Genomic DNA, 13,247 nt, shown 5'->3' with positions numbered 1-13,247 from the left:
TTATCTGACTTAAATGAACATGACAAATATGTCCTGGGAATACATGATTATATAAATATCTGTGCAAATCACTGGGGCAGAAATTGTCTTAAGATTTATTTGTTATTTTTACAATTGAAAAATTCTGAGTATTATGTAACAAATACTAATTTTCAGTCAGGTTCTCATAGACTCTTGCCTTGTGATATACTTTATGGAAAAAGAAAACTAGGTTATGACTCTCAAATACTAATTTACGCTATTCCTGAACCCAAACCTAATTCCAAATCTTAAATATCATTTTTAAGGACATGAATGTAAGATATCATCAGTAATCTTTAGGTGACTGGATATTCTAATGTAAAAGATGGGACCATCATATTTACATAATGCATATGAAATAAAAGTAAGTTAGTAATCATTTGTGTATCAAACTTATGAAAGTCATGTTGTTTTGATGATGGGCTCATTTTATAATGATATAGTCCAGAAATTGCATATGATACTAAAATATTATCTAACATGTCCTAGTAATTTATCTCTGTCCCTCTACATATCTTTCACATGTATTTGGTACCAAAATGTTCATTTTTTAATTCTTTTGATTCATTAAAGTAATTTTACTTTGATAATGATGGGCTCATTATATAACTACATAGTCCAGAAATTGCATATGCTACTTAAATATTCTTTAACAAGTCCTAGCAATTTTACCTTTGTCTATCTCTATACATAACATTAAATTTACATGTAACATACATAATAATTCTCTTAGTAGAACCAGGGTCATTAATATGAGCTTATTTACATGAAGTGTGACTATATCAATTTGAAGGCAAAGTTTCATAAGATACTTGGGTATTCTAGGTAAAATAACCATACACTGCAGTTTGGATAGTACTTCTTAATACCAGAAATAACCAAGATGAAATCCTGCAAAAGAAGACAGCCTGACCGAACACTTTGAGATGTAGATTTTCCAAGAACCTCTATGCTTCCAAAACTATACAATTTTCATACTAAAGATGATCAAACCTAAAGATGATATTTAATATTCTATTCTGCCCTTTATTCATAACTAACAGTCTAATGAGCAGAACAGTAAATTGGAACTCAGTGTTTAAAATTTACATACTGGTGAGTGTGCAGGTGTCTGTCATTGAGAGTGATGATGAGGGTGTGCTAGTTGATGAGGTAGGACAGCCAGAACCAGGGAAGCAAACTTCTGCAATGTTCCTAACAGCAAGTTGAAAGCATACTATAACAGAGATATGTCAAAGTCAAGCAGGTAGGGAGTCAATCACATCAACATTGACTCAGTCATCATTGGGAAGGAGCAAGAGATGATGCAGCCTAGCTAGCTTTTCCTCATGCAATCCAGCTCTACTGGAGTCAAGGCTTGAAGATTTTTATGAAGGACCCCAAGTGCAAGTTTACAAAGATGACCAGGTAGTGATAAATGAGGATAAACAGCTCAAGGCAAGTCACCACTGGGTGGTCTTACTGTGGGTCTCCATTTTTCAGTCTGAAGGCTATAACCAGTAAACACCATGACTTTCTCAAGAATATTCATACTGGGCAGGGAAAAGGTGAATTGCAGATTTTGCTGAAAACAGCAAACTGCACTTCTGATTGGGCTACTATGCCATTCCCAGCATGAGTCCTGGAAACCTTAATGGGATCATTCGGGATTTTAATTCTCTTTGCTGAAAAAAAAAAGAAAGAAAGAAAAAGAAAAGAAAAGAATGGAATTCTTTCAGTACAAAATACTTTCTGGAATTATAAACTGTGACCAAAATGGTTTAAGAGGCTGGCAGAATGACAGTTCAGGATAGGATATCTGAGCTCTTTACATTGCTTCTTCATTGCAGTGAGTGTCCCCAGCTGCTGCCTTCCATTCTGCAACTAGAAGGATGCCTCTAGAAGCACTGCAGCAGGAGAATCTGCTCCCATGCCTGAGTCTGTTCTGTATCGTCCATAAATGCATAGTTTCTGGATTAAAATATGCAGCTTTTCAAATGACCGATAAATAAAAAACTAAAATCTACATACCAGAAATAAGGTAGTATGCTGCAGGATATTTGATTGCACTGTGAAACTCCAAGACTGTGTTAATAAAATTAACCTTGGATCAGGGGGTGGAGCCAGAAAGTATTTGATGAAAATTAGCCATAGAGAGGACAGAGGACCCAGGGATATTGATAGAGAAACACACAAGAAGTAGTAGGGAAGGACTTAGACCATAATATTGCTTAGAGTAATATGGATTTTGGTACTTTGGTTTAGAAATGCAGTGGAATGCTTTAAGCACTGCTTAATTGGCGGTACTTATAGGAGTATGGAAGACAGTGGTACTGAGTGTGATGTGATGAACTGTCTGGGGCTAGATCAAGAGGTTTCATAGGAGAAGAATTCTAGTATGTTGCCTAGAAATCATTCTTATGATATTTTGGTGAAGGAAGTGGCTGCCTTTTGCCCTTGTCTGAAGAGTCTGCCTGATGGTAAAGTGAAAAGTTTGGGATTAATTCTGTTGGCAGAAGAAATCTTAAAACAGCCTAGTGTAGACTCTGTTGTGTGGATATTAGTGCTAACTATAAGGAAGATACGTAATGAAGAGGAACAAGCTGAGCAAGGAAAAATACCTGTGAAGAAAGAGTACATCCACATTTGGAGTGGAGCCAAATCCTCTGTTCAAGGAGATGAACTGATTAAGAAAGAGAAAAAAGGGAGCGCTAACCTCAGGGCAAGATCACACCTAGCTAAATTTCGAGCTTTTGAAAAATAGCTAAAGAAAAGCTCAGAGCCAGGTGTGGTGGGGCAAACCTTTAATCCCAGGCCTGGGAAGGCAGAGGCTGGCAGAACTCTGAGTCTGAGGCCAGCATGGTCTACAGAGCGAGATTCAGGACATCCAAGCTTAGGTGGTGAAAGACAGAAAGCTGGTAAAGATGTAAATGAATGAGGGGGCCATGTTCCAGCCCCAGTAAGCTGCAGAAATTGGCACGTGGTTCTGGCTTTAAAGTTAAGGGTGGAAGAACTAGGTTATGAAATAAAGCCACTGAGGTCAGGCATATGTCAGGGGTGTCCCTGAATGGATGCCTAGTAGAGAGGCCATTGTGTGAAGCTGTGAAGGTGAAACCTGAATTGCCTTGGAGAACTGAAGATGTTAGAGATGCCAGAGTCATGGGATACCTGTGAAGGAGACCTGGAACAGAGAAAGGAACCAGCCCAAGATAAAGAAATCTGTTACAGTCAACAAAGCTGAACAGAGTTGGAGATCTGAAGAACGTTTTAACATCAGACATGGAGAGGCAATATTTAGAGTTTAACCAGCTGGTTTTTGTTCTTGCATTGGTCCAGTATTTCCTCACTATGCTCCCTTCCCTCCACTTTGGAATGGTAATATAGATACTGTGCAGTTATATGTTGGAAGTATGTGATCTGTTTTTTTGATTTTTATTTTATGGGAGATTACAGCTAAGCAATTCCAGGAATCTCAGAAGAAACTTTGAACTTTGGACTTGTAAATATTGAGACTGTGATAGAACATGGGGAATTTTGAAATTGGACTAAATGCATTTTTCATTATTATATGGCTGTAAGCCTTTGAGGATCAGGGAGTGAAATGTGGTAGTTTGAAAGAAAATGACCCCCAAATAGAGTGGCAATATTAGGAGGTATGGCATTGTTGGATGAAGTGTGTCACTGTGGGGGCAGGCTTTGAGGTCTCTTTTGTTGAAGCTTCGCTTAATGTGACAGTTAATCGACTTCCTGTTGCCTCTGATTTAACATGTAGAACTTTTTTTTTTTTTTTTTTTGCTTTTTTGAGACAGGGTTTCTCTGTGTAGCTTTGTGCCTTTCCTGGAACTCACTTGGTAGCCCAGGCTGGCCTCAAACTCACAGAGATCCACCTGGCACCACATCTACCTGCATATCACCATGCACCCTTCCATGATGATAATGGTCTGAACCTCTGAAACTGTAAGCAAACACCCTCAATTTAATGTTTTTCTTTACAAGAGTTGCTATGTTCATGGTGTCTCTTCATAGCAATAAAACCCTAAGACATACAAAATTATTAGATTTTCCAGAACCTCTTAATATAGTTACTGATTCTCAATATGCATAAATAGTTATTTTACATATTGAGACCATTGAACTTATTCCAGATGATTCAGCATTATTTTTTTTATTTATTCAACTACAACAAGTAATCAGAAATAGAAATCATCCACACATAACAGATCCCATACAGGTCTACCAGGCCCTTTAGCACAAGGTAATGTTGAAACTGAACAGCTATGGGTAGAAATGTGTTAGAAGCCTCAGAATTTTATTGGAAACACAGTGTTAATAGCAAAGATTTGAAGAAAGATTTTTCTATCACTTGGCAACAAGCCAAAAAAACTATAAGGAAGTGTCCTATTTATTCTTTGTATAACCAAACTCCATTAGCTGCAGGAAGTAACCAATAGTGTACTAAAAGAAATGAAATTAGGTAAATGAGTGTGTTTTACTTTGTGGAGTTTAGAAAATTAAAGTATGTTCACCATATCATACATACATATTCAGGATTTCCAAAGGCAACTGCTTTAAGTTCTGAAAAGACTGATTTTGTAACTACACATTTATTAGAAGTCATGGCCATTATGGGAATACCTATACTAATTAAGACTGATAACACTCCAGCCTATGTCTCTAGTAAAATGAAATAGGTTTTTTTGTATATTACAAAATAAAGCATATTACAGGCATACCACACAATCCAACAGGACAAGCAGTTATAGTAAGATCTAATTACACTTTAAAAGGTATGCTTAATAAACAGAAAGAAGTAATAAAGACCCCCAGAGTTAGATTACATGGTGCTTTATTAACTTTAAATGTCTTGAATGCTAATGAGAAAGGAACAACAGCTGCAGAGAGACATTGGATAGTAGAAAAAACTGCTGTATTAAATCAGCCTGCATATTTTAAAGATGTGTTGAACTCAGAATGGGAACCAGGATATGTGTTACGTTGGGAAGAGGTTTTGATTATTTTCCACTGAAGAAAAGCTATGAATACCATCCAGATTGATAGATTAGATTCAAGCAAGAGAGACCACTTGATTAGAATAGGCAATAATATCTCAAACTGTTGAGCCCCACAAGGCCCAGGCATGAGGCCCAGTGTAATGTCCTGAGCCTAGATCGTGTTTGGTGATCTGTCCTGGGACAGGACTTCCACATATCAGTGACTCAGCACTACCTGACCTAGAATCGGCCTCTGCCTAGTAACTGTTGAGATAGCATCATCTCATTGGCTGGCTATCATCATGCCCTCCTCCCCCTCCCCTCCTGTCACCCCAACCTATATAAGTTCACTCCTGATACAATAAAGCGAGTTCCTGCTTCGACAAGACTCCCGGCCCAGTGTGTTTCTCTCTGGTGGACAGGGGAGGTCTGGGTTGTTCTAACACTCATCATTTTGCTCATCCCCAGGGAGAGACTGGCTGAACCAGTCCTGCCTCTGCCCTACCTGTCTACCTGTCTGTCAGACTGACATCAAACAACTTGGTTATTTAAGCAAAACTTACTTAAAGACTAACAAATGCCTTTCATTTGATCAGGTATCCCCCCTGAAAAAAATCAAAAGATAACACTTTTTTTTGTTGCCCAAAACGATTTGACTTAACAAAGATAAAGTCTACCAAAAAAGGAACTCCTCAAAGTTAAGGTTGGGGCAGGGTTTTGTTTTCATCTTTCTAGGATAATTAAAGCATCCAACGAAGGAATTTAAAGATCACTGGAAAAAAAATAAAACATCTGAAGAAGAAAGACAAATCATTAAGAGAATATGTTCCAAGAAAAAAATAAATAAATTGGCTTAATGGTATAGCACACTTCCAAAAGAGTAGAATTTTACAAATCTACCCAAATGCTTGTTTTTGTTGTACAAACATAAAAGGCAAATGGTCTTTGTGTGGTCCCAATTCAATGAAAAATTAAAGCTAGTTTTGCAGTTGGAGCATGGTTCTCTCCTTCTCTAAACCAATGCATGCTTGTTAAAGAAAAAATCCAATCTGTCTCATGTCAGGAGAGCCACCTGGTATGGGACAGAAGAAAAACAAAATTCAAAGACTGTTCTATTGCAATTAATATCATATTCCTTTGGTTTTATTTTGACTCTTTAAATCTTTTCTTAAGATACAAATATTATCTCAAAATTTATGATTTTATACACACACACACACATATATATTATATATATATATATATATATATATATATATATATATATATATATATATATAAACTTTCTGTTGTGATATTTATGGTCATATAAAGTACTAACTAACTCTAGAAATAAGCTTCAGCTATCTTCCTATATGTATTTTCCAGTTTGAGTCTGAAGCAGGTAGCTAGGAAATAACTTTGTGTACCTTGGATGTATTTAATAGATTGTAGTCCTTCAAGCTCTTGGAGATCTGATGCATATCATATTTAAAATGTATAAGATTTCTGTAGTGAACCACGACCATTCCTAACAGTGACCTTGAAGTCCCCAAAAAGATGAGGAGGCACTGCAATGACAAAACCATCTGGGCTGTGATAACACCATTAAACTGACAAATAATACCCAAAGATAAGCTTTGGACTACAAACTGCTCACGTCAACTTCTAAGTGGTAATCCTGCATTTTCCCATCACACAGAGCCTGGGCAGCAAATTATGTAACTAGCTTTCCTAGGACAGCAAATTATACAACTAACTCTCCCAGGACTTGACCTTAATCTTAAATTTCTCAGGGTGCCCTAAATATGTCATCACCCCCAGACAACAGAAAGTAATTTTAAGAACATGACATCCATATTCCCAAGAGGTAAGGTGGGTGATATTTGGTTGTTCTATGGATTATGGATGTTTGTCATTGTTTAGAGGGGTTAATTGCAAGTTCTTATTGCTCATGGTTATAGAGGAAGCTAAGCAAGGGAAATTAGATTCAGAAATATCTTTCTGAAAAGAAAGAAGTTGGGATATAGGAATAACAGGATAAAAGAGTAGATTATTGAACCTACTTTTAAACTAAAATGCAACTACTATTCTCAAATTTTTACATTGGTATAGATTGTTCTATAATGATACAAATTTGAGGTTATTTTTGTTATAACATACTGTATATATTTTTCTACTTTTGTTTAAGGTGTTATACCTATACAACTCATTAAAAAGTGTAATGTAAAGTTTGAGTTTTTGAAAGGTGTTATTTCATACTGTTTAAGATAATTGAGAAATGCAAGTTAGTAGTTAGTTACCTACATCAATTAATCTTGCAGTCATGTTTGGTATGTTTTCAATGTTAAACAGAGATATATTTTAGATAGATACGTCAACTTCAAACACTTCAGAGATCTACAGAATATGCCATTTAAGGTATTTTAATAACATAAGCTTTTCATGACAGTGAGACATGTCTGTTCCTTGCAGCACTGATCTATTTCAAAAAAAGATTATGGGCATCAAAGAACATCTATATGGAGTTTAATTTCAATGTGGCAAAGTTAACCATGAGGCAAGAAACTGTCTTTGCCTTGACTGGTGACTGTATGCTATTCAAATTGGAAATGCGGAACACAAAAAGTCGACTGCGGGGTTGGGGATTTAGTTCAGTGGTAGAGTGCTTGCCTAGCAAGTACAAGGCCCTGGGTTCGGTCCTCAGCTCTGACAAAAACAAAAAACAAAAAAACAAAAAAAACAAAAAAAAAAACAAAAAAAGTCGACTGCCCAATGTGGCAAAGACAAGGTAAGACAGTCCTTAAAAATTCCTGCTTCACAGAAAAGTCTGTCATATATTCTAGAACTTTAGGCCAATGATGGATGCCCCAACATTGCAGAGAAAACTTGGGTTACTGTCAAGCCAGCCAGTTCTCTCTGTCATTCTTATAGTTTTGGATGTTGCTTGCCCTGTACTTCCTGTTTACTCAGGTAATATTTTATCTTTCTCAGGTCTCTAATAGGGGTTGAAGACTAATAGTTATACCATCTTCCTTGTTACCAAATTTGGAAAATAATCTTATAAAAGAGGTGTAAAATTTACATGGTTGAGAGACATAAAAACCTTAAGCTGTTTATTTAATAAATGTTTTATGATCTAAAAAGATATTTTCAGGTTAGTAACCCAAGTTATGATAGAAAGTGGTTTAATAAAACAAAGAACTCATAGGATAGATAATGGAGTACTTTCTCCATATTTGCCAAATATAAATGGACTGGACATTGTGAATGCAATTCTTACTTGATAATTGTTCTTATTGTACATATTTTCACTGTGTTAGAGTTAAAACCTACCCATTTTATTTAGACAACACCTGATAATTTTTCTTACTGTATATAGTTTTACTTTGTTAGAGTTAAAATGTTTCCTTTTTGTTTAGAAAAGGGGGGGGGAGGGTTTGTGGAATAGTTGATTGCACTGTGAAACTCTGAGACTGTGTTAATAAAATTAACTTTGGATCAGGGGGTAGAGGCAGTGATTTGTTGACAAGAATTAGCCATAGAGAGTATGGAGGACCCAGGGAGATGGATGGAGACACACAGGAAGAAGTGGAGAGGGACTTAGAGATTTCATGGTCTTTTTGGTCTGGGAAGTGTATAGAAAAATGTTCTCTTGCTATGTCTCCAGCAAAAAGAGAAGGTGAGCTAGTTGCTTCGTGGCTTCTCTGATCTAGCAGATTTCCACCCCAATATCTGACCTCAAAGTCTTTATTGAGACTTAGATAAAACCTACATAGAGTGACTGCAACAGAGCTGGGCCTGCAGGACTGGAAGTCCCTCCAGGCCAAGACCTGAGTGGTCTATGGGGTACTGACTGCAGGACCATGGGCTCACAGATGGTAGTTAAAATATCAGTAGATTCAGGTGCAGCTGATAATCTGACAGAAAAACAACAGTAGTATACAAAATTTAAGAATTAATGCTCCCACAATGAAAATAAATGTACTAATTGAACATGTGTGGTTAAGCATGCACACAGTGTATGTGTGTGTGTCTGTGCTTGCGAGTGTTTAGAATGTTTAGAGTCTCCTGAATAACCAAAGATTTTATATCAATTGAGGATGTCAGATTGAATATGATTTACATATGGAAAAACTGACTCAGAGGGCCTGCACATCAGAATACATGAGGTCCTTTTGGCAGGAGAGATAGAACAATGTAACTAATCAGGGGCCAATGAGATGGTTCAGCTGCTAAAGCTGAACATGTTCCCAAGCCTGGGGACCCAAGTTAATCCACAGCACACATGTGGAAGAAAAGAAAAGAATCAATTCTTCTAAGGTATCCACTGACCACTAGGCATGTATCTACTCACATATATGAATGTATACAATCAAAGAATAAATGAATAAATGACTGAACTATGAGGAAGAATAGGCAAAACGGGAATATTTATGCATCCACTAATTCATGTATTGATTAAACTCATAGTTTCTGAATAAGTCATAGAGACCATTTTACCATTTAAGTTATAGCAGTGAAAATAACATATTTTTGTGAAGAATCCTGCATTTGTGTATGGAGAGACATCTGTCAGAAGAGCTAAGAAGGCAATGCTATGTTGAACGGGATGAACAGGGAATACAAGAATGGGGAATGACCTATAAGGAAAGGAGTGGGGCAGGATAATCATCTTTTTCTTTCTTTCTTTCTTTCTTTCTTTCTTTCTTTCTTTCTTTCTTTCTTTCTTTCTTTCTTTTTCTTTTTTTTTTTTGGTTTTTCGAGACAGGGTTTCTCTGTGTAGCTTTGCGCCTTTCCTGGGACTCACTTGGTAGCCCAGGCTGGCCTCGAACTCACAGAGATCCGCCTGGCTCTGCCTCCTGAGTGCTGGGATTAAAGACGTGTGCCACCACCACCCGGCAGGATAATCATCTTAAACAAAAGAAAAATTAAATGTAGAAGTATTAGTTTACAAACATGGTGGGCACAGCAGAGAAAAGTCAAACCAGACAGTATACCTTGAGGAAAATAATCCAGAAGGAAAGGGACAGGAAATAAGGTAGAATGGACAGCCAAATGTCATATAAGACAGGTATGATATATAAATTTTAAGAACTTGAATTTTGTTTTCATAATGTCAAGATACCAGTAAATGAACTTGCTTATATTTTAACAGAAATTCTCTGGCTTTCATGTGGATGTGATACATGCTGAAGGAAAAGTAAAGCTTGAAGCATTAATACAAGTTAATATGCTACAGTGGTTTCCCATATCAAGGTGACTTAAAACAAATCTAGGGTGAGTTAATAATTAAGGTGTCTTAGAAAAACGGTTTCCAAATTTTGGTCTTTAGTCTAGCAGCAGCAGCGTTACTACACCAACCAAGTGAGTTGTGCATAATCTTTAGCCTTGGCCCTGGAGATGATGCCAAGACATCACAAATTTTGTGAACTACTGACTAAGACGAAATGTCCCCCAAGTTCTGAATCATTAATTCATGTATATGTAATATAACAAACATATGTCTTAGAAACGAAAAAATCTTTATACAATGAGAACTTTTGAAGCAGTGTGAAATTGAAAAACAGTTCCAATATTGAGTATGTAACTCACGTGCACATTGATTCTTTACATAAAGACTAAACTTCTTGTTCTAAATTCAGGCAAAACTGGGGTTCATTTATTATGCCATAGCATGATACTGAGAACAAGCTTCAATTAAAATTATTGCCACTCTTTCATGTAAAAGTAGCTGAATTTAATGATCTCATTTGCGGTGATAAGCAATTACTTTGCAGATTTTCAGAAAAGCTATGTCTCCAATATTTTAAGATACTTTTCCCCCAATGATGGACACCTAATTTAACAGAAACTGAAAACCCCAAATCAACATTAATTGTCCATAATGAATAGGTTGCATAGTCAGCAGTGTAAAATTGAGATGCGAAGAAAAACCTGAATATTTTGAATTGCTATTTTGGGCTGAAAGTATAATCAGTCACAATAGAGATTTCAAAAATGAGAAAATTTTGGAATGTCAGTTATCAAAAATAAATCCACTAGGGAAAGTATTTACTTGAGATTATATTTAAAATATATTTCAAAGAATTCCTTTGCTGGAGGCAAACACTTAAAGAAAATGGAGTTAAGAATGATTAGTGTTAATATAAATAAAATTTATATAATAATATGCACAGATAAGTCTTTACATGCTGGTGTGGTTTGGATATGAGATGTCCCCCATGGGTGCATTTCTGAAGGCTTGATGATACTCTTTTTCAGGTTCTGTTAACTTCAGAGAGCTATCTCTAGTTCCAGGGCTCTGACCTACTCCTCACACGTTTTACATCATGATGTGCTGTTGAGGCACAATCCCATAATACTAAGACCAATTACTGAAGCTATGCTCATACTTGTATTCCAAATGCAGGAAAAGCTGAAGCAGGAGCCTTCACAATGAGTTCCAGGCCAGCCTGGTGAGTCTCAGCATGAGACACCTGTCTTAATAAATTCAAAGAGAGAAATAGAGAAAGGAAAAACAAAACATGTGAGATCATCCACATGAGAGTGGACTAAAACTGCTACAACTGTAAGCCAAATTAAAAAAAAAAATCTCCTTTAAGTTTTTTATCTCTGTATGTACTTGTTACTGTGATAAAAAGTTAGAATATATGTACATCCATCTGTATTATAGTGAATGTGACAATATCCTGTTCATTTGATTTCAAACTATTAGAATTCAGTTAAAGCCGTAATGGATGAGATAGTTTTAACATATAGTTGTATAAGTTCCTATCATGTTCTCTACATTGCTGACCTTATAGGACAGGAGGCTTGCCTGAAAATAGAGGCGTTTTTTCCTTGGAAAAATCTACTAATAGACAGTGTTCAGAACATAGGACTGGGGTCTCTTGCTTACTAATTTTGTTTATCTTCAAAGTATGCCCACAGATCAAAACAATGACAGGAGAGGGCAGAACTGGGGCTAGCTATAACATTCAAAGTCCCATCCCAGTTGATCCACATCTACCACTCATGCTTCCTACAAGGAAGGTTATATAATCTCTCAAACAGTGTTGCAATGTGGGGACCACACATTCAAAAACATGAGTTTGTAGGGGATATTTCACATTCAAAAATTGACACTAATTATTGTGTGTAATGTTCTTATGGCTAAGTGAATTGTATACTTTTATATGATACAACCACTTTTTATAACATAAAAGTTTGAACAACCCCTAGAATAAAAATGTGTAGGAAATAATAATGCGGGACAGCCCATGTTACATTCCAAGAGAAGTAAAAGATATCAGAAACATACAACAGAACTGAAGTTAGTTCTTATTCATGGACTAGGTCAGATATAAACACTACTGATGCTCCCATTCAGATGACCACTTTTTAGTAGCTCTGTGCATATATGCCCCAGTTACAATAGTTTTTCTTAACGCTTATATCCTACACATATTGATTATTATTCAGAGCACAAGAGTGAGTGTGGAAATCTGAGAGTTGCTAATAAATTTTATATCTTCCATCTTCAGTGAACTACACATTGAATAATAAAATTATAGTAAGAAAGTCCAATTAATTTATTCAAAAAGGACAGAATTTCAAGTTAATATTGTGCTCCTGTGATCTTCATTGAGTTAGTTTGTATAGGGGACTTCACTTGAAATTGACTTTTTTATTGGTTTCCTATCATTTTTCATGCTGATCTCTCAGATGTATCAATTTAGATAGAAATAGCATCAAATATAGAATAACATATATTTGATTTTGTTAGAAAATCTAAATCTCACATAAATATTTGTGATTTTAGAGATAAATGAATTCAACATTAAAGTCAATATGATTCTTTCACAGAGTGTGATACTGGTATAGTGAGTGGTTCTTTACATTTCTGTCCTTATATGATCTTCAAGCACACTACTAAGTGCTGTTAATATATAACCATAGTCTATGGTTATTTTAAAAAGATATTTATTTGGCTGTATTTGTCTGTGTGCAACGGCTGGAGAGGTTAAAAGAGAGTGTCACTTCCACTGGAGCTGGACTTAGAGGAGTTTGTAAACCCCTCACATGGGTGCTGAGAACTCAATTTCAGGTCTTGAGCAGCAAGTGCTGATCGAGCTCTCCAGCCCAGTTTTTCTGGGATTCTTGATACTTTTCTTGATTCCATTTTCCCTTTTCTGGCATTTGTATACATACTGTCCATATAGAGAAGTTTAACTTTTCAAATATTTCTCTCTATAATTATCCTTTCTTTCTCCTAGTTGCTATGTTTACTCAATG

The 13,247-nt window shown here is 36.1% G+C and overlaps 1 pseudogene; it reads left to right on the top strand.

Annotated features, from left to right (window-relative positions):
• Positions 1 to 290: 290 nt before the first annotated feature.
• On the top strand, positions 291 to 1,938 carry LOC131900011 (aprataxin-like; annotated as a pseudogene).
• The last annotated feature ends 11,309 nt before the right edge of the window (positions 1,939 to 13,247 follow it).

This window comes from Peromyscus eremicus, chromosome X (genome assembly GCF_949786415.1).
Source record: "Peromyscus eremicus chromosome X, PerEre_H2_v1, whole genome shotgun sequence".
Lineage (NCBI taxonomy): Eukaryota > Metazoa > Chordata > Mammalia > Rodentia > Cricetidae > Peromyscus > Peromyscus eremicus.
The sequence above is the reverse complement of the archived record's forward strand: the minus strand, read 5'-3'. Positions and strand labels throughout refer to the sequence as shown.